This window comes from Triticum urartu, chromosome 4 (genome assembly GCF_003073215.2).
Source record: "Triticum urartu cultivar G1812 chromosome 4, Tu2.1, whole genome shotgun sequence".
Classification (NCBI taxonomy): Eukaryota; Viridiplantae; Streptophyta; class Magnoliopsida; order Poales; family Poaceae; genus Triticum; species Triticum urartu.
Genome location: NC_053025.1, coordinates 288159618 through 288180934, shown reverse-complemented (window position 1 = coordinate 288180934; position 21317 = coordinate 288159618). Strand labels below are relative to the sequence as shown.

Sequence of the window (21317 nt, the reverse complement as noted above, 5' to 3'; positions counted from 1 at the left end):
GGCCCGTGCGTTGCAACGGGAGAAAGAATCATCACATTTGATTTGATTTATGACCCAAAATCAATTATTTCATCCCTTATCATTCAACTTCTAACCATGACCCCCGGTATACAATTCTAATATTAGGTTTTCAATATTAAAAAAAATCCAACCATGACAAATATGCGCATTGTTAGTTGCGGAAAAATCTGTTGGTACCAAATGCTTCAACATATATTAAAAATAAGTACAGTTTTACGGCTTATACATTCTAGAAAAAAGGACGGGCTAGTAGGACAAGTTAGTTGTTTCAAATAGATCTCTGGAAACTTATGGACCAAAGTAAAGAAATGAATGTCGGAGAAAAGATACACAAATTAGATTATGCTACGTAGACCCTATTTTCATGATACATCACCTTGTTTATCTTGCTGCTTTAGAGTAACTTGCATATATAAGAAGGCTATCATAGAGCGAACAGAAATAAGATAACCACTACAGAGTTCAATCGGACTTCTAACATTAGAAAACAATTTGCCCCTTCCTTTCGGTTTGCATTTCTTTATAGTTTTTCTTAACTATTTGGCATTCTATGACCATTTATACAGTATTTTTCAGATAATTTTGCTGTCCCTACTACTAAAGTTCAGTTCTGGATGCGGTTAAGCCCATGTACCATCCTTCAACAAAAAAACATATAATGACCCAAAGCAATTGAAGCGAGACCCTTCCCTCAGGTAGTCAAACTGGAAGTGTAGCTCCTGCATCAGGAGTACCAGGGGCAAACAGAGGCCCGTATCCCATAGGTCTGCTGATTAGAGGAAACTTGGAGCATCCATTAAGCAAAATTTCACATATGAAACCCATCCTGATCTATCCCGATTCTCAGATCCTCTGACTAACAGAGGACACACCATTTGCATTGCATAATTGAATGATCCATTCAATGCATGGTGAATTTGTTTTCAGAATTGGAGAACTCCATCAGCATATTAATGGTGAGTGGTAAAACCTGACCAGTAGTATGTCACATTGGTAGCTAAGTTACAGTAAGTTTTACTTTGTGCCCTTGACCACTTAGTAAGTTTCTTGTATTTTTTCAAGCATGCCAAACATATCATTGCATGCAAAATAGTCAAAGGGACTGGCGCACCTTATACAGCTGATACTCAATGCAGAAGCAATTAGTAATAGTATATCCAGCAAGTAAGAGAACTCTCTTTCTTTTTTGTCTTCAAAATCACAAGGATGTGCTGAATCATTTTCAGGAGCCACCATCTCAGAGCACAAGTAATTATCAATTGCAGCATCCACTACTACCTTGACAACAGTTTCTTAAGATGGGAAGTTAACGAGATCAGGCCTAATTATCTAAAAGGATGACTGAAACTTTATGACGGTAAGATTGCTGACCATGAGGATTTGTTGTATCTTGGTTGATGTTTTCAACTGAAAACTCTTCAGTTGGACATTAAAGATAGATACTTTCTCGCATCAATTTAAATTGCTACTTATTGCAGCTAGTTTCACGAAGGAAAGAAGATGGAAAAATAATACAAAGTTTCTATCCTATAACCATAAGAAAACTCGGTTGTAAATGAAAGATAGCGACTACAGAAGCTGATCCAAGCTTTCATCCTCACATGTGAATGATCTATGCTAAACCATTTGAGGTGATAGAGTTCGGAGCCGCTGCTGACTGAAGGTTGATGATATTACTGGACATTCAGTCGTCTGAAGCACATAATCTTCTTTCAACACTTCTCAAAAGGCAAAATCAATACGACCACATGAACACGAGATAGAAGGTGAGAGAGATTTACAATCAAGATGTAGGCTGGGTCAGGCAGGACTGTGCCCCACATAGGTAGGTGGCGGCACCAAAGTTGGGGCAGGGGAGTGTGCGTCTCCACTCCGTCACGTGATATCCATCGGACATCACCAAACGATCTCCGGGGACAATGAAGCGATGGTGGCTTCTGGCTTTGCCAGTTCAAGAGCCCCCTGTTATCGGTCTCGGGCCACCCTTGTTCCTTCACCAGTGTTGTTGGCAGGCCACCGACGAAATTGACTGTTGTAGGAGGTGCAGCCCCAATTCTCAGCCTTCAACACAAAATTGGTCCATCACAAATGCTACCAAAATAAGCCACATAATTTTTCTGACGCTATAATTCAGAAACTACTAAAACCAAATTCATGTTGTTATTTGGACGAACAAATATTCTGCATCAACTAATGCATGGTGCAGGGAAAATAGGGAATTACCTCTTGGTCCAACCAGGAGCTTCATGATTTACTTTGCCAGTCAATTCCACCGACTACACTGGAGTAGCTCCCTTCCTTGCCGAGTCTATTCCTCTGCTGCTGTCCGAGCATAAACAACAGTGAGCCATAATGTACTACCACGGGAAACAACAACAAGTAAAGCATCATCAGTTCGTAGATGCAAGAAAAAAGATGCTAGCAAGCAACTCTGCTGCTCCCCAAACTGTAACCATCGAGTCCCGCGAGATACATCCCCAGCTGCTTGTTTGGCTTTCCTCAAAGAAGCTCCCATCTATATTCAACAATCACCCCAGCCAACTTCTGGCGGCGACCATTGTTTTCTAAAGAGTTTGACTGGATAACATCACAATAACACATACATTACACTATTATGTGACAACATTATTAGCATTATACAAATTGATACGCTTGTCCCCAGCCTAACAAAAGTCAAGGATACATGCAACCACAACAAATGTAAACACATGCATATATCTACATTGTCTCTCGAGATAAAGAAATAAAGGGGTAAATCACGTTACATTATTTAAGTGACCTCCGTTGTAGCTCAAACATGTGTTGATTTGCTGCATCAAGGTGCCAAATAACTCACATGGTGCGCCCACTTTGTTGTCTCCAATAAATTCAGGACCCTTCCAAGATGTTAAAATAGTAGCATATAAAGAAAATAAAACATCTCCTTACAACTACATAATATATACAAAACAGAGTATATAGTGACTGTTTCTTGAAGCTGAGAGAAAAATAAGCATCTTTCATCAGAATCTTTGGTACATTGTGAGGAAAAAACAATTGAACTTCTTTTCCAACACGGGATAAGGCAAAGAATGAAAATGAAACAAAAACTTACCATGTAAGAATTCATTATTTCTGTGTCTCGTTTAGACGGGTAATGACTTAATAGACGAACAAAAGCCTAACATTTAAGCAGATTTTTTTCATGGTTATAATGATGCTTTTCTTCTTAAGTTAAGGTTGGTCTTGTTTGTTAGAAAAATATAAAACTAAAAAGAGCTAGAGAACACAAAGTTACATGCCAAACCATAGAAGAAAACAGCTTGCCGACTCACCTCTAATAGTCAATGGTCTCACCTACATCAGCAACAATCAATTGTGTTGTGTAAATGAAGTTTGTAGATATTAGATTAGGGTGCATCAATTGAAATGCCATGAAAATAACAATAATAAAGGAAAAACTATTGAGGAAAATAATTATCGGTAGATGATCATAGTCTAACAAATAATAAATGTAATTCTAAAAGCAGCTCCCAGTTGTTTTCTTTGTTAATCTAAATGGTAATTATCTAAACATCACTATAAAGCTATTTCAAAGTTCTCTCACCACTTCCTTGCATAGTCATGTCTCCAACATAAGAATCAAAACTTATAATTAAACTATAAGCACTTCAATAAGTTTCTCGAGCTCCTCAAGGTAGCGAACAACCTAGTGTATTAAGCCAAACCATGTTATCATAATATTTTCTTAACTCTAATCATCAAATGCCCATACATTTTCTTGCAGCAAAAATTCTCTAGCTCGTCTAGGCAACAATGAACCAAGGCATGCACACCAACTAAAGTACATCCCCTGAAAAGTGCAATTCTAATTGTTTTCCACATTGAAAATCTGGTACATCATGGTCAAAACAACATGAGAGAAAAAAACTAGGGAAATCCCTCATTGATTATTTCTATTGGCAGAACAAAAACTGCTAGTCCAAATAAAATAAAATAAGCCTCTAACATTGACATGTTGTTCTGAAGTATCATCAAACCTATTGATAATTAATTGTATATAGAAAAGAACTAAAACCAACAAATGCACTTGGCTAATTGAAAATCAAGCACACTGAAGTTGTAATTGCAGGTAGAGGACGAAGCAATTAAAAAGTAGTTAGCAAATGTTGGATATTCCGAACTCTCATACCTACGTGTTGATGTCGTTTAGTATGTGTCATACGCCGAGTTAGCAAGTCCTGATCTATGTAATCTGCATCTGTAAGTACAAGAAAAAATTATCGTTATCAAGGTTATGGCCTGAGGCAAACAATTGAACTATTGATCTAGTAGCTATCTCATATGTGAGAGTTTCGTCTTGGCCAAACTGTGATCAGCCTGTAGTAGCTTGGTGTACGGCAAATCGTCTACTCAAGCGATGATCCGATCAAAGGAAGCCATGCACAGCTAACTGGGATTTTTTACACACCTTATAATTTATATAGCAGACTGCTAGCCTAAATAAAATAAGGCTTTACCATATTGACATATTGTTCTAAACTTCACCTAACCTATTAACTATTGCCAACAAAGAGATTTAGCTAATTGAAATGTAAGCACATTGAGCTTGCAATTGCAGGTAGTGCGTAAAGCAATTAGGAAGTAGCTAGGGAATGTTGGATATTCCGAACTCCCATACCTACGTGTTGATCTTTTTTCTGAGTCCCAAGTCATAGTATTTATCATCCACCGAGTTGGCAATTTCTAATGTATGTAATCTGCATCTATAAAGTTTTGCCAGCACATCGGACATACATGCCTTTGCCCAAGCATCAGGGAAAGGTGTGCGTGTTGTCATCATTGAATCTGCGAACAACCAAAAAGTTAAGATCAATCTCCATGCCCAACATAATCCGCAAAAATCAAGTGACTATTTCCCCTCTCGATCTCCTCGCTCTACTCAACCATGGTAGCCGACAGAGCCAGAACAGGGAAGCTTGTGTGGGCTGGAGGCTGTCCGCCAGGAGGGCCTGCACGGGAGCCGGCAAGCGTTTGTAGCAGGCCGTGAGCCGCATTGGACAGGATGGGAGAGGAAAGGGGTGTGGAGCAGTGAGCAGTGCCCCGAGGGAATGGAGATAGAGGTACCAGGGAGAGGCGTCGGCATCCTTGCGCACAGAAGCGCTAGGCGGTGGCGGAGATCCTGCGGGAGGCACCAAGGTGGCGAGGTGAGTCTCTGGCTGGGTCACGCAGAATCAGGGCATCCACCGGCGGGCGGCGTGCTCCAAGGAGCTGTCGGCCGAGGCTCCGTCTTGGATATCGAACGACGGCGAGGGGCTACGACGACGACTGGGGATGGGAGAGGGTGGAGAGGGTTGCTGGGAGCAGAGGGATGGGGCGTGGCGGTGGAGGGAACCCTAGCGCCGGGTGGCCGGGATGGTTCGTGTTCTCGTGGGGATAGAGAGACGGGTGTATGTAGAATCGTTTTTGTTTCACTTAAGAGATGAAACATCATGGAGTGCGGGTTGATTTTAAAAAGAGTGAGGGGCCTTTGTGTAAAAACGCCGCGAGGGTGAACCCGGAGACTCAATCTGTGCTTTATTATTAGGGAGAGATATGGCTTAAGGCCATCTAATGCGATAAAAGCGAAAGGCTTGGAAGATAAAGTGAGTCCATTAACTCCAACGGCATAGCTGAGCTGCACGGCAATGACCTAACGAACCTTACTCCTCGTCTGAAAAGTCTGCAACATAATATGTTGCAGCCCAAAAACGGGTCAGCACATGGAATATGCTGGCAAAATAACACAGTAGAGCATGAACAGAATAATACTATCACTACATGCATATTTGGCTGGTGGAAAGCTCTATGGTTATAGTTTTTGCGAAAAGCCAATTTTTCCCTACAACAAAGGAATGGATTTTAATTTAACTATCATGGTAGTTGAACAACATTGAGAAGGTTCCTCCAACTCAATCCCAATTAAAGTGATTAACATCCCAACAATATTAATTAAGAATGATGAGATACATGTGATAACCCAAATACTAGATACTCAAGGATTGTCCATAACCGGGGACACGACTAACCATGATTAGATTATACACTCTACAGAGGTTTGTGCACTTTTCCCCACAAGACTCGATCGCCTCCGTTGGATTTCTCGCACTACAAGGTGTTTGAGAAACGGATGATCGAGACACAGTCTTTCAAAAACATTAACTCTCTACTCCGGACAGACCATACCAAACCTACATCCCACTACCTGCTGATCTGCCTCTTCAAGAGCTTCACGTAACTTACTCAACTATGCTAGAGCCCATAATAGCCTGTGGCTGCACACGGAAGTTTCTAGCATGAATCATCTCAGTTCCCTTTGAGCCTGGGTGGCGGTCCATAGGAAGATCGCACGGGTACTCCGGGATTTCCAAAAAAATACAGACAACACTGGGTACTCCAGGTGCCTCAATCCACCCAGATGTTAATTTAAGTTGCCACCTTAAGTTGAACCATTAATTAACAAACTCACACCTGTCATGGATTTCACTCAAACCCAAACCACGTCTACGAGCATAGCATAGCATAGCAATTTAAGCAACGCGTAGAAGTAACTCCCAAGGGTTTGAATGTAACAGGGTAATAGGTTCTAGCTCATCAACTACTTCCCAACCCACATGTTAATGACATCCTAATCATGCAATGTTTGAGGATTGGAACTAATGCATAAAAACTGGGTGATAAAAGGGTATGATCAAAGTGTTACTTGCCTTGCTGACGGTCTGTGAAACCTAGGGACTTGTAGTAGCACGCTTCGCACTCCCGGTGTTCTATCACAGAAAAACAATAACATACATAATCAACAACCAAAGATGCGCAAACAAAACTCAAATAAAAGAGGTTGACCAGAAAGTTCAACTTAAGAACTCCGGTTAGCAAAAGGAATCAAATCAAACGGAGCAACGAGACTCAAACAGCGAAAGAAAGAAGCTTCGTTTACTAATATGATCCTAGGTCAAAATTTTACAGTGGCAAAAAGTTATTTAAGTTGGTTAAACGGAAAGAGGGTCTCGAGACGAAGATCTAGGCGCTTGAATCGCCTGATTTCGACTAACGAGCGAAAAGATAAACAGAAACTAAGATCGGATCAGAAATCGCGATCAGAAAACTCGCAGAATAAATCCAATAAAAGAAAACTGACGAACAGACTAACGAACAAGCGTTCGTTAGCTGTAACTAACGGGTGAAAACCATTTGTTAAAACGAACATACGGACGAACGCCCGCTAACTAGAAGAACCGAGAAAAACCGGCGATCCGAAAAAAACGAATCTAGGGTTTTCTAAAAAAACCGAACGGTTCTTAAAAAAACCGGCGGCTCGGATCCGGCGGCTACCTCCGGCGAGGCGAGGTGGCGGGGCGGCGGAGGCAAGCGGCGGCGGCGGCGCGGGGCGCGGCAAGCGGCGGCGACGGCTTAGCACGGGCGGCAGGGTTGGCGCGGGGCGGCGGCGGCGGCGGTGGTTTGGGGCGGCGGGGGTGGCGGCTATATAAAGGGCGGGGCGGGGCGGCTTGCTTGGAGGAGGGGCAAGCGGCGGCGGCGGCGGAGTCCGGCTCGGACTCCTAGTCCGAGCGGCGGTGGGGCGGTGCACGCGCGGGGAGGCGGCGGCGGCTGCGGGCCGGCCTGGCTCGGCTGGGCCTTAGGCCTAGTCGGGCGCGGGAACTTTTTTTTTAAATAATTTCGCCGACAGAAATAAAATCCTAGCCAAATAAATAAAAATCTAAAAATGCCAAAATAAATTTTCATCGTCTAAATAAAATATTTAGAACGAGATGAAAATTTTCTTGGCCCTAAAATGCAACTTTGAAAACGTGCAATTCTCGTTTCAGATTTGATAAAAATCAAATATGAAAACCGGGGAAATCCCCAACTCTCTCCGAGGGTCCTTGAGTTGCTCAGGATTTCGAGGATCGCGAGACAAAATGCAAATAAAATATGATATGCATGGATAACTATGTATAACATTCCAAATTGAAAATTTGGGATGTTACAAACCTACCCCCCTTAAGATGAATCTCGCCCTCGAGATTCGGGTTGGCTAGAAAATAGGTGTGGGTGGTCTTTGCGAAGATCATCCTCTCGTTCCCAGGTGGCTTCGTCCTTGGTATGGTGGCTCCACTGAACTTTGCAAAATTTGATAACCTTACTGCGGGTGACTCTGCTGGCAAACTCAAGAATCTTTACTGGCTTCTCCTCGTAAGTCAAATCACTGTCCAACTGAATTGCCTCCAAGGGTACTGTATCTCTTAACGGTATATCAACCATTTCAGCATGACATCTCTTCAACTGTGAAACATGAAACACATCATGAACTCCTGACAATCCCTCGGGTAATTCCAACTTGTAGGCAACTTCTCCCATCCGTTCCAAAACACGATACGGTCCTACAAATCTCAGAGCTAATTTCCCCTTAACTCCAAAACGTTTCACTCCTCACAAGGGAGATACTCGCAGATATACTCTGTCTCCAATTTCATAGGTTACCTCTTTGCGTTTTGAGTCCGCATAACTCTTCTGCCTGGACTGAGCAATCTTCAGTCTATCACGAATCAATTTAACCTTCTCCTTAGACTCCTTGATCAAGTCTGGTCCAAACAACTGTCGGTCTCCTACCTCGTCCCACATCAAAGGTGTTCTGCACCTACGTCCATACAGGGCTTCAAACGGTGCCATCTTCAAACTGGCTTGGTAGCTATTGTTGTACGAGAACTCTGCGTAAGGCAAATTGTCATCCCAACTAGATCCATAATCTAGCGCACAGGATCTCAACATGTCCTCCAAAATTTGGTTCACTCTCTCGGTCTGTCCATCTGTCTGTGGGTGGAAAGCTGTACTAAACTCCAACCTAGTCCCTAAAGTATGGTGTAACTGGTGCCAAAACTTTGAAGTAAACTGTGTTCCTCTATCTGATACGATGGTCCTTGGAACTCCATGCAGACATATGATCCTGGACATATAAATCTTGGCCAACTTTGCACTGGTATAAGTGGTTTTCACTGGGATGAAGTGAGCCACTTTGGTCAAGCGATCAACTACTACCCATATGGAATCATATCCTGCTTTAGTCCTGGGCAATCCGGTGATAAAGTCCATGCCAAGTTTATCCCACTTCCATTCGGGTATCGGCATAGGCTGTAATAGTCCTGTTGGCTTCTGATGTTCCGCCTTCACTCTCTGACATACATCAGATACGGCTACATACTCGGCAATATCCTTCTTCATACCGGTCCACCAGAAAGGTTTCTTCAAATCCAGATACATCTTGGTGTTTCCTGGGTGTATTGAGTATGGTGAGTCATGAGCCTCTTGAAGTATTAACTTCCTGATCTCCGGGTTATTGGGCACATAAACTCGGTCCTCAAACCATAGGGTATCGTGCTCATCTTCACGAAAACCTTTGTCCTTTCCTTTGCTCATCTTCTCATTTATCTCGACAATCTCCTTGTCATCATTCTGAGCTTCCCGAATCTTGTCCAGCAATGTCGACTGGACCTCCATTGTTGCAACGAATCCTCTAGGAACAATCTCCAATCGAAGTTCCATGATATTCTCTGCTAACTCCTTCGGCAGTCCCTTACTTTCAAGGATATTAGCATAACTCTTCCTGCTCAACGCGTCCGCTACGACATTGGCCTTTCCTGGGTGATAGTGTAGCTTCATATCATAATCCTTGATAAGCTCCAACCATCTCCTTTGTCTAAGGTTCAGTTCCTTCTGGGTGAAGATGTACTTCAAACTCTTATGGTCCGTGTATACATCACATCAGTTTCCAATAAGGTAATGCCTCCAGGTCTTCAATGCATGCACTACGGCTGCTAACTCCAAATCATGCGTGGCATAGTTCAACTCATGAGGTTTTAGTTGTCGTGAGGCATACAAAACAACTCTTCCATCCTGCATAAGTACACATCCAAGTCCTAAGCGAGAGGCGTCGCAATACACTTGGAATTCCTTATGTATATCCGGTAGTGTTAGCACTGGCACTGTAGTCAAACGTTTCTTCAACTCTTGGAAACTTGCCTCGCAATCTTCTGTCCATTTAAACTTAGTATCCTTCTTTAACAGTTCAGTTATTAGCTTCGCAATCTTGGAAAAGTTCTCAATGAATCTCCGATAGTAACCCGCGAGTCCAAGGAAACTGCGGATCTCGCTAAGTGAGGTGGGTGCCAACCATTCAGTGACTGACTGAATTTTGCTGGGGTCTACTACTATACATTCTACCGATATAACATGTCCAAGGAACCCGACTTCCTTCAACCAAAACTCGCATTTGCTAAACTTAGCATACAACTGGTGTTCCCTGAGTTTCTCGAGAACTAAGCGCAAATGCTCCTTGTGCTCCTCCTCGTTCTTCGAGTATACCATAATATCGTCAACAAACACCACAACAAACTTGTCCAAATACTCCATGAATACCTTGTTCATCATGCTCATGAAATAAGCAGGGGCATTAGTCAGTCCAAATGACATGACCGTGTACTCGTATAATCCATACCGCGTTGTGAACGCTGTCTTTGGTATATCCTTCTCACGTATCTTCAACTGATGGTATCCCGATCTCAAATCGATCTTTGAAAACACCCTAGCTCCTTGCAACTGATCAAACAGATCGTTGATCATCGGTAGTGGGTACTTGTTCTTAATCGTCACCTCATTCAAGACTCGATAATCAACAACCATCCTTAGGGATTTATCCTTCTTCTCAACCAAAAGCACTGGGGCTCCCCAAGGTGATGAACTTCTTCGAATGTATCCTTTCTCCAATAACTCCTTGATCTGTTTCTTGATTTCCTCCAGATCATTTGCGACTCTATCAAAAACTCAATGTCTCTATCCGGTGGCATGCCTGGTAACTCCTCTGGGAAAACATCTGGATAATCCTTCACTACAGGCACTTCCTCCTGAACAACTCCCGTAAGGGCATTCACTTGGCTCCTCCTAGGCACATGCCTAGACACATACTTAATCCTTTTTCCCTCCGGGGTGGTAAGATAAATTGACTTACTAGCACAGTCAATACTTCCTCCAAACTTTGACATCTAGTCCATACCTAATATCACATCCAATCATTATGACTCCAAGATAATTAGGTCAGACGGAAAAACATGTGTGCCAATGGTTAAGGGTACCTGGTCGCACCATCGGCTAGCCATGTATTCTGCTCCGGGTGAGCTTACTAACAAAGGGGTCCTAAGGGTTTGGGTTGGTAGTTTAAACTTATCCACAAATCCCCTTGATATGTATGAATGCGATGCACCAGTATCGAAAAGAACAAGAGCGGTAAATGAATTAACCAAAAACTTACCTATTACCGCGTCCGGCTGCTCTTCAACCTCCTCCACGTTAACGTGGTTCACTTGTCCTTTATTGAATGGATTGGGCTTCTTCCCAGCGCTCCCATTTCCGTTTCCATTCTTTCCTTCAGGGCACTCCGTGGCGTAGTGTCCAGTCTTCCCACACTTGAAACAAGTAACGTGACTTAGATCTCTTTTGGCGGGTGTGGCTGGATTGGGGCGGTTTTGATTATTGTTGGCTCCGTTCCCATTCCCATTCTTAGAACCGCTGTGGTTATGCGATCCTCCTCCAGTGTGGTTGTGACCTCCATGGTTATGAACAAGTCCTCCCGAATTCATGGTTAGGCGAGGCTTCTGCTGAGCTCCTGAGTTATACTTCCCTTGTCCATACTTTCTCTTGCGGCTCTCAATTTGCTGCTGCTTCCCTTCAATCATAAGAGCCTTATCTACCAACTCCTACTAGTTGTTGAAGGTTTCTACCATCAACTGCATGCTCATCTCATCATTCAGCCCTTCCATAAACTTCTCCTGCTTCGCGGCATCCGTGGCCACATCATCAAGGGCATAGCATGATAACTTGCTAAAATCATCCACGTACTGAGCCACAGTACGCTTCCCCTGGCGTAGGTTGCGGAACTCCCGCTTCTTCATCTGCATAGCTCCAGTTGAGACATGGGCCGTGCGGAAAGCTTGCTGAAACTGGTCCCAAGTGACGTTGGCTACGGGAAAAGTGGCTATGTAATTCTCCCACCATGATGCTGCTGGTCCATCCAACTGATGTGTGGCAAAACACACCTTCTCAGCATCAGTGCATCCCGCAGTGGTCAACTCCCTTCCAATATGGCATAGCCAATCATCAGCAACTATTGGCTCGGTGCTACTAGAAAACACCGGCGGCTGTAACCTTAGAAAACGGGCTAGGTTGTCCACTGGCGGCGGGTTGTTTTTGTTGTTATTGCCCTGGTTCTGAACTAGCAATTGCATTTAAGTATTCTGCTGCTGGATCAACTGGGTGAGCTCCGGTGGGAAAGCAAAACCGGTGTCACGTCTCGGAGGCATCTGATGGGTTTAGATGGAAGAGATCAGAATAGAAAAGGGGTCTAATGAGAAAACACTACCCATATGCACATGAGACAAACACAAACATTTCACTCAACCAATCAAGCAAGGGCATACAAACGGTCTAGGACTATCGCAAAGTGCTCATCTAATACTAATTACATGGGGAAATACTACTAATATTTGGTGGTCATCTAGAAATTTTGATCGGTGGTAGGCTCCATGATGTCTGCTCCAGCTTCGTCTTCAAAGTCATTGAGGGAGTGCTAGATTAGGGGGTGTCCGGATGGCCGGACTATACCTTCAGCCGGACTCATGGACTATGAAGATACAAGATTGAAGACTTCGTCCCGTGTCCGGAAGGGACTTTCCTTGGCGTGGAAGGCAAGCTTGGCGATACGGATGTTCAGATCTCCTGCCATTGTAACCGACTCTATGTAACCCTAACCCTATCCGGTGTCTATATAAACCGAAGGGTTCTAGTCCGTAGGACAACATACACATCTACAATCATACCATAGGCTAGCTTCTAGGGTTTAGCCTCTCTGATCTCGTGGTAGATCAACTCTGTACTACCCATATCATCAATATTAATCAAGCAGGACGTAGGGTTTTACCTCCATCGAGAGGGCCCGAACCTGGGTAAAACTTCGTGTCCCTTGCCTCCTGTTACCATCCGGCCTAGACGCACAGCTCGGGACCCCCTACCCGAGATCCGCCGGTTTTGACACCGACATTGGTGCTTTCATTGAGAGTTCCTCTGTGCCATCACCGTCAGGCCCGATGGCTCCTACGATCATCAATGGCGATGCAGTCCAGGGTGAGACTTCCTCCCCGGACAGATCTTCGTCTTTGGCGGCTTCGCACTGCGGTCCAATTCACTTGGCCATCAAGAGCAGATCGAAAGCTACGCCCCTGGCCGTCAGGTCAGATTCGGAATTTTAAACTATACGGCCGATATCCGCGGGGACTTAATCTTCGACGGATTCGAACCACCGCCGAGCGCGCCGCTCTGTCACGACGAGCATGATCTAGCTCTGCCGCCGAACAGTGCCCTAGAGGCCGCACCCGCATCGGCTCCGACCCTTAGTTCGGAGCCAACCGCGCTGATCGAGGATGGGCGGTTGGACGCCACCTCGGGGGCTGCAATCCCAACGGCGGTTGAGCCGAACACCAGCCCCGTACTCATCAAGACTCGCGACTCCATGGAGCCGGATTCTTCTCCGGACTCCGAACTCTCCGCGCCCCTGCCGAGCGAATCCGATTGGGCGCCGATCATGGAGTTCACGGCCACAGACGTCTTTCAGCACTCGCCTTTCGGCGATATCCTGAAGTCACTGAAGTCTCTCTCTTTATTAGGAGAACCCTGGCCGGACTACGGTCAGCAAGGTTGGGATTCGGACGATGAAGAAATTCAAAATCCGCCCACGCCCACTTGGTAGCCACTGTCGACGATTTAACCGACATACCCGACTTCAACTCCGACGACATTAACGGTATGGACGCTGATGAAGGAGACGATGAAGAATCAACGCCTATCGAGCCCTGGAACGCCACCTCGTCACATGACGTATACATGGTGGACGCACCCAAAGATGACGGCGCGGAGCGGAAGAATGCACCGAAGGATTGTGCCCTCGGAAAGCAGTCAAAGCGGCGATGCAAGCGCTGCCCCAAATCCCACCTCGACAGAAATAGCGATCGTACTGATCCAGCGCTGGAGCAGGGCGAACCACTGCCAGACAATGGCAATCCGGATAATCAAACCGAACAAACAAATCCTATCAATGATAATGGTCCGGACGACATAACGCTGGACAAGCACTCGGAGCAGCAGAACGCCCGTAAAAGGCTCGTTGCCACCGCAAGGAGCCTCAAAAAGCAGAAGCGGAGGCTCAAGGCCGTGCAAAACACGCTCCAATTCAGATGGAGCAAAATACTCAACACTGTAGCAAGGTACGGCGACAATCGCCCCTCCAAGAGCTACCCAAAGCGGAAGCTGCTACCCGAATTCGATGAGGAGGCCTCAGACCCCCCACAACCAAATATCAAAGCAGCCACCTGGTTGGATAGACGACCCCTCTACCACCACAGAACGGCATTCAACGCCGCTCACAATGCAACACGCGACCCATGCGAGGGCTCGCACCCAAAGGACGGTGCAACAAGATCCATCTATGGACCACGCAAGCGCGCCCCAGCATACAATGCAACACAACAAACATCCGAACAATGCGGCACACCCAGCTACAGGGGTGCCGCACACCCCCTATGTTTCACCGATGAGGTACTGGACCATGAATTTCCAGAGGGATTCAAGCCCGTAAACATAGAGGCATACGACAGAACAACAGACCCTGGGGTCTGGATTGAGGACTATATCCTTCATATACATATGGCTCGAGGGGATGATCTCCATGCCATCAAGTACTTACCTCTCAAACTCAAAGGGCCAGCTCGTCACTGGCTCAAAGGGCTCCCCGAAAGCTCCATCGGAAGTTGGGAAGAGCTCGAAGACGCCTTTCGGGCAAACTTTCAAGGGACTTATGTACGACCTCCGGATGCGGACGACCTGAGTCACATAACTCAACAGCCCGGAGAGTCAGCCCGAAAGCTTTGGAATAGGTTTCTTACTAAAAAGAACCAGATTGTCGACTGCCCGGACGCTGAAGCCTTAGCGGCTTTCAAGCACAGCGTCTGCGACGAATGGCTCGCCAGACACCTCGGCCAAAACAAACCGAGAACGATGGCCGCATTAACAAACCTCATGACCCGCTTTTGCGCGGGTGAGGACAGCTGGCTAGCCAGATGCAGCACCAGCGACCCCAGTACATCTGAAGTCAGAGATGGAAACGGGAAATCATGGCGCAACAGCAATAACAAATGCCAAAATAAAGAAAATAGCACGAAGGGCATGACAGTAAATGCCGGATTCAAAGTCCCTCGGCCAAACCAAAAGCCGCCTTCCAAAGGCACCAGGGATGAACTCTCCAGCCTCAACAAAATTTTGGACCAAGTATGTCAGATCCATAGTACCCCTAGCAAACCTGCTAATCATACCCACAAAGAATGTTGGGTCTTCAAGCAGTCCGGCAAGCTTAACGCCATACACAAGGGGGAGGATACACCAAGTGAAGACGAGGACGAACCTCCCAAACAAGACAAGGGGGAACAAAAGAAATTTCCACCCGAAGTCAAAACAGTAAACGTGTCACACGTGATCAAGAGAAAAAACAATGCGGCACTCCCTGAAAAATTTACCCAAGTGCCTGTCACCGCGAAGTCCCGCCACTGGTCGTCTCAACCGATCACCTTCGACCATCGTGATTACGCATCAAGTATCCGGCACGCAGGATGGGTTGCACTGGTATTAGACCTAGTAATTGGCGGATACCACTTCACACGAGTCTTGATGGATGGCGGCAGTAGCCTAAACCTAATATATTAGGATACAATCCGCGGGATGGGGTTAGACCCAACACAAATTCGCACAGCAATACTACCTTTAAAGGAGTAACACCAGGCCCAGGGGCTCATTGTACGGGCTCCCTCCTACTACAAGTTATATTCGGCTCCCCCGATAACTTCTGTCGCGAGCATTTAACTTTCCACATCGCTCCGTTTAAAAGTGGCTATCAAGCACTACTCGGACGCGAAGCTTTCGCTCGCTTTAATGCAATACCACACCACGCCTCCCTAACACTCAAGATGCCCGGTCCACATGGCATCATTTCAGTGCACGGAAGTATCAAGCGATCTCTGCGCACCTAAGAGAGTGAGGCTGCCTTGGCAGCCGCACACTAAAGGCGCCCGGACCAGCAAAAGCATCCAATAGGTCGTCAAGACCTCAGACACAACTAATCAAGTCCGGTGCCGCTACTCATATCGAATAAACAGTCACACCGCTATCTTTCAAAAGTACAAGGGGCTCAACGCACGCAGACGAGTGGCGATTTCTTCTTATCTTGAATTATACATGGTTTCTTTAGAAAACTATCCTTTTGAACGACAACCTTTTTACCTAAATTCCTCTCTTTTACAGATGATCATCGTGCTACACCCATCCAGGATACGGCACAACAGAGACACAGGCTCAGACGTGCAGTAGGGACCCGACCCAAGGATTCTTTTTAGATTAAGACCCTGCGTAAACCTTTTTTACTGTCTCTTGTTGATACATATCCACCGTTGGGAAGGAGGCTGACGTCTTGGCATGTGGCCACGCCAGAACAATGCACGTACCTGGACACGAGGGGCTTCTTACAAAGGCCATTCTTCAGGCCCGGTTTATACCACAAAGACCGAATACCCTAGGGAGTGTTCGGCATCGCGAGTTTGGCCCTATATGCACCAGCTCCGAATCATTGTCTTTGGTCAAATGTTGGGTTTGCCCGGCTCCTGTGTTTTGGTGCCTTACGTTCCGCTTTACTGGCTAAGGTAGCACCAGGAGAACTACTGCGATTGTGCCCTGGTCCATCCGGATGAGCACCTCAGTAGAGAAAGCCGAAAATTGACCGTCATGATCTAGCTTGAGACTGGTCAACCACTCGATGACCCATGGGAATGTTAGAATTCCTCCGCCTTAACGAAGGGCCGATTTTCGGCCAGGCATATACGCACCCCGGGATCGGGAGAGTGTGGAGCCACCAGGGGCTATCTAGTAGCCCCACCGTTAAACTCCTATGGCTAAGTGAAAGTGTTAAAGCATTATAGTCCGGTTGCCTCGCTCGCTCCGCTATCACCTCCTTAATAGGACCAAGACATTGGGTTAAGTGTGAACGCGTGTTTTTGCGAACACCTCCGCATTATATGCATGGGGGTTGAAGCCGACGACTGCAATCTTTCAGGTTATACACATGTATACATAAATGGCCGCCCAGGAGGCGTCACATTACTTTCAGGCAAAAGTATAAAAGTAGCCTCATAAAAATCTAAAAAGCATTTCGCTTACAATGAGATTACATGTCATTCAAACATAATATTTTTTGAGCACTGGGTCTCTATCAAACGAGAACCCTCAAGAACTTCCTCAAAGTAGTGCTCAGCAGCCCTTCGACCTATGGCCGAATCATGCGCCACAACAGTGGTAGCATCCATCTCTGCCCAGTATGCTTTAGCACGGGCAAAGGCCATCCGTGCGCCTTCTATGCACGCCGACCTCTTCATCGCATTTATGCGCGGTACCACATCGAGGACCTGCTGCACCAAGCTGAAATAGCTGCTCGGTTTTGACCTTCCCGGCCATAGTTGATCCACAACAGACCTCATGGAGAGTCCGGACAACCTATTTAGTTCGGCCCATTCGGCTAATTGGTCCGTCAATGAAAGCGGACGCTTGGGAGAAAGGAATTGCTTCCAAAACAGCTAGCCTACTTCACGGTCCGTCTGACTCTAGAAGTACTTGGCCGCATCGGCAGCGCTCGCCGCCAGATCCATATACGCATCCTCCAAACTCCACAGCGATCCAGAGGGGCATACCGTGGATCTTCGTACTTCCTCTGCAGCATAAAGGACTTCCCGGCTACAATATCCCCAGCTTCCCGCAGCTCCTCCTCCTTTGCCCTCATAGCAGAGCGGAGGTCTTTTCCCATTACAGCAGCCTTCTCAAGGTCCGATGCCTTCGCCTGGTTCTCCTTTTCAAGAGCCCGGCAACGGTCTACGGCGGCTTTTAATTCTACGGCCATATTGGCCATCTTCTTCCGGCTCTCGCCATGTGCGGCCTTCTCGGCTCGCAACTCTTCGGCCGCCTTCAAAGCAGCTGCATTACCAAATCTTGCTTGTTTCTTGGCTCGGGCAAGTTCTGCCCGCAAGGCTTCAACAGTGGCAGCTCCATCTGCAGTCATAACATGTTAAAAACACTGGCATCATACTCTTCCTATGTGGCGTTTACCAGACAAGGATACTTACCCTGCGCCTCGTCAAGCCTTCTGTTAACAAGCTCGATGTCGGCATCTACCGCATCCAACTGCCGTTCTAAACGGGCAAACTGGCTAGTCCGGCTGGCCACCAGAGTTTCCATCTCCTGCACATAAAGGCAGTATGGTTATTACCTGGGAGTATGATCCTCCGTTTGTCATCGTTTCCGACGACAACCATAGTCTCAGGGGCTACTATCTACACAGGGCACACCTAACATGTGCAGGACTACTACACATTCCTTTTTACATACCTCAAAGCCTGTCAGTAGACTCATAAAAGCTTCATGCAATCCGCTTTCGGCGGACGATATCCTCTCCATCACCATATTCATTAGCACACGGTGATCATCTGAGATGGCCGCTCGCCCCACCAACCCCCTCAGAACGTTCGATCGCACGCTAGATGGTGCCGGACTCTTTTGTCTACTCTCTTCGGGAGCCGGACACTGGGAGCCTCGGGGATCAATTGGATCACCTTCTGGCCTCTCCGCACTCGGAGAGGCCCTCCGCGACGACACTTCAGGGTCGCCCGCTTCCGGAGCGGAGGAGTCCGGAGGAGGCGTCTCGCTCTCCATCATCTCTGGAAGAAGATCTCCCGAAGACGAGCTCATTTGAGAGGGGCTAAGGCCCGAACTGCACAAATATATGCGGTGGTTATTTTCTCAGAAGAAAAGGATGGCATATCTGTACTATTAAAGATTTCGGGTCACTTACGACTCCTGGGAGAATTGATTCCCCCGCGGACTTTGTGCGGCAGCAGCGCCCCCCATGGTAGGGCCCCCGGTGGAAGATTTCTTCTCCCGTTTGGAAACTTTGGCTTCCGAATTCCCGGGCGCGGTCCTTTTCCTCTTCCGATCGTCTTCCTTCACGGAGACGCTCGCTCCCTCGGTTAGAATAGGCAGCGTTGGGGGCCCGCGTCCGCCCGCATTACCCTCCACAGTATCTTCCTTCAAGGGGTCCGGGCAAGGTGCGGTCAGGAGCATCTTTTCCAATACCGGATTCTCCAAACCCTCAGGGAGGGGGGCCGAACACCGAATCAACTTCGCCTTTGTTAGCCAGTCCTGGTCGAAAAAGCAAACTCTCAGAAATAACTTCGTAATGAAGGAAAGATAATATGTTCGGCCGGAAAATTCCTTACCTGTTCAGCGGCGCGGTTACTGCTCAGGCCCACGTCCTCGGTGATTTCCAGACACTCTACTTGAGGTCCGAAAAATGACTTATACATATCCTCGTGCGTCAGGCCGAGAAAATTTTGAATGGCGCGCGGACCCTCAGGATTGAACTCCCACAAGCAAAGGGGCCGACGTTTGCAAGGCTGGACTTGATGGACCAGCATAACTTGTATTACCGCAACCAAACTGAGATCGTCGTTGAAGAGATCTCGAATGTGGATCTGCAGTAAAGGCATGTCCTTGGCTGGACCCCAGCTCTGTCCTCTGCTGATCCATGACATCAGTCGTGGTGGAGGGCCCGAGCGAAAAACGGGGGCGGCCGCCCACTTGGCGCTTCTAGGAGTCGTGATGTAGAACCACTCCTGTTGCCACAATGCAGACACCTCTGGGATGGAACCTTTGGGCCATGGAGCTCCCGTCATCTTGCGTATTGAGGCGCCTCCACACTCTGCATGTTGCCCTTCGATCACCGTTGGGTTTACTTCAAAGGTCTTGAGCCATAAGCCAAAGTGGGGGGTCACTCGGAGGAAGGCCTCGCATACGACAACAAAGGTCGTGATATGCAAGAAGGAGTCTGGAGCTAGATCATGGAAATCTAGCCCGTAATAAAACATCAAGCCCCTGACGAAAGGATCCAGAGCAAAACCTAGACCTCGGAGGAAGTGGGAGACAAACACGACGCTCTCGTTGGGTTTGGGAGAAGGGACGGGCTGCCCCCGGGGAGGCAGCCGATGCGACATTTCGGCGGTCAGATACCTGGCCTCCCTTAACTTTTTGATGTCTTCTTCCGTGACGGATGAGGGCACCCATCGGCCTTGAAGGATGGATCCGGACATGACTGAAGGTTCGGAGCACCTGACTTGAGCTTTGGGCGTTTGAGCTTGAGGCGGGGGAAGGATTCGATTAAGAACGGGAGGGAAAAGGTAAAAGCTTTGCCCCTTTATAAAGAGGGTGGATATCAAGCGTCCTCCCCATGTCCGTTTGGACTTTCCTATGATCTAGGAGTCCTAGAAGTGGTTGGGTTACCCACGCCCGTATTAATGAGAATCCCGTAATAAGGGGACACGATCTCTGTTTTTACAAGACGTGCCAAGGGAACCACCTCGCATACCACGCTGAGGTGGGTAATTAAACGACTCGGATAAAGGCTCGGCCGTGGTGTGCCACACCACGGGATACGTCAGCAGATTAGATTTGTGTAAATATTATTCTCTCTATGGAAGTATGTGGAAACTTATTTTGCAGAGCCGGACGCTATCTTTGTGTTTAAGATATTCTATGAAGTACTTGGAGGAGGAACCCGCCTTGCAATGCCGAAGACAATTTACGCGCCGGACTCGTCGTCATTGAAGCCTGGTTCAGGGGCTACTGAGGGAGTCCTGGATTAGGGGGTGTCCGGATGGCCGGACTATACCTTCAGCCGGACTCCTAGACTATGAAGATACAAGATTGAAGACTTCGTCCCGTGTCCGGAAGGGACTTTCCTTGGCGTGGAAGGCAAGCTTGGCGATACGGATGTTCAGATCTCCTACCATTGTAACCCACTCTATGTAACCCTAACCCTATCCGGTGTCTATATAAACCAGAGGGTTCTAGTCCGTAGGACAACATACACATCTATAATCATACCATAGGCTAGCTTCTAGGGTTTAGCCTCTCTGATCTCGTGGTAGATCAACTCTTGTACTACCCATATCATCAATATTAATCAAGCAGGACGTAGGGTTTTACCTCCATCGAGAGGGCCCGAACCTGGGTAAAACTTCGTGTCCCTTGCCTCCTGTTACCATCCGGCCTAGACGCACAGTTCGGGACCCCCTACCCGAGATCCGCCGGTTTTG

General features: G+C 46.9%; 1 long non-coding RNA gene across 5 annotated transcripts; it reads right to left on the bottom strand.

Moving 5' to 3' along the window:
- Window positions 1-1675: 1675 nt before the first annotated feature.
- On the bottom strand, window positions 1676-5461 carry LOC125551501. Of its 5 annotated transcripts, none has more exons than XR_007302744.1 (7): window positions 5128-5461; window positions 4682-5012; window positions 4193-4261; window positions 3336-3357; window positions 2787-2897; window positions 2245-2340; window positions 1676-2082 (listed from the first exon to the last, which is right to left on the bottom strand). It is a non-coding gene; the product is annotated as an uncharacterized LOC125551501 (long non-coding RNA). The 5 variants fall into 5 exon arrangements; XR_007302743.1 differs by having other exon boundaries at window positions 2787-3357; window positions 4682-4848; window positions 4948-5012; XR_007302742.1 differs by having other exon boundaries at window positions 2245-2343; window positions 2787-3357.
- Window positions 5462-21317: the final 15856 nt, after the last annotated feature.